Source organism: Colobus angolensis, unplaced genomic scaffold (genome assembly GCF_000951035.1).
Source record: "Colobus angolensis palliatus isolate OR3802 unplaced genomic scaffold, Cang.pa_1.0 Scaffold115, whole genome shotgun sequence".
Classification (NCBI taxonomy): domain Eukaryota; kingdom Metazoa; phylum Chordata; class Mammalia; order Primates; family Cercopithecidae; genus Colobus; species Colobus angolensis.
In genome coordinates, this window is record NW_012112586.1 from 4,331,310 (window position 1) to 4,332,364 (window position 1,055).

General features: G+C 47.6%; 1 protein-coding gene across 1 annotated transcript in view; it reads left to right on the forward strand.

Annotated features, from left to right (window-relative positions):
* TMEM132D (transmembrane protein 132D) overlaps positions 1–1,055 on the forward strand; it is an 838,093-nt gene that overhangs the window by 833,307 nt on the left and 3,731 nt on the right. The window lies entirely within an intron of this gene.

Sequence of the window (1,055 nt, forward strand, 5' to 3'; positions counted from 1 at the left end):
TCTCTCTCTCTCTCTCTCTCTCTCCCCCTCCCCCTCCCTCTCCCTCTCTCCTGTTGTCTTCCTATGGATAAACGCCATGCCCAAACATCTGCTTACACGTAGTCCATCAGAGGGCTTCATTCCCAATTTTATATGAGCCTCCACTACACATCTTGCCAACCTGACTTTGTCAGTCTTGTCTTTCTGGTTTCAAGTTTGAGAGAGAAAGAGAGAGAGGAGAGACAGACAGAGGGTGAGAGTGATGCTGGCTGGCTCAGCGTTGCTGAGATTGATGGCTCTAATGGCAGCAGCTGTCTCGTTCCAATCAGCTGTTGCTGTGGCCCAGCGGGCAGGGTCAGGGGCCGCCTAGTGCTGTTCATCATCTCGGGCTTCGGGCGGAGCAGGTTCTCCAAGAGAGAGAGAGGAGGGAGGAAGCAATGGATCTGCCTCTGCGCTGTCAAGCATAATGACGTCTTCACTAAAATTAAAGGCTGGCATGAAATTGGAGGTTGTCTCCAATGATCTGCCTGGTCAAACTATTTGCAAAGGAAGTTGGTCTCAATCAACAGAGTGAAAACAGCAAGAGACTGAGAGGTGCACAAACCCCGGCTCTGGCTGCTTTTTGGTCTTCCAGTTTCCTCCAGTTGGGCTGGGTGAAGAAAGAGACGAAGACTCTCCAATCAAGATGCTTCTCCCTCTCCTGCTGTCAGGCCTAACTACTCCCTCCAAGCCAAGACTATGTCCTGAGGTCAGGACAGATCTACTCCTGCAGGCTCAGAAAAGGCAGGGCTGGCAAAAGCACAGCCTGCAGCCCTGCAGTGGGATCTCATCTAGATCAGAGGCTTTTATCTGTGTTGCCAGTAATCAGTGGAGACTCAGTATTACAACTTATAATGTAATAAATATTTTTCATTTGAATGCGTAACACTTGTAAATCATTCCACTAATCATAAGGAAATTCCAGTAATTTCCTTTGTCGTGCAATTTATTATTGTTCAGAAGTCGATTCTGAACAGCCCAAGGGCCCATCTTCCTTTTAACACCTTCGGGAGTTAAAAAAAAAAAAAAAAAAAAGG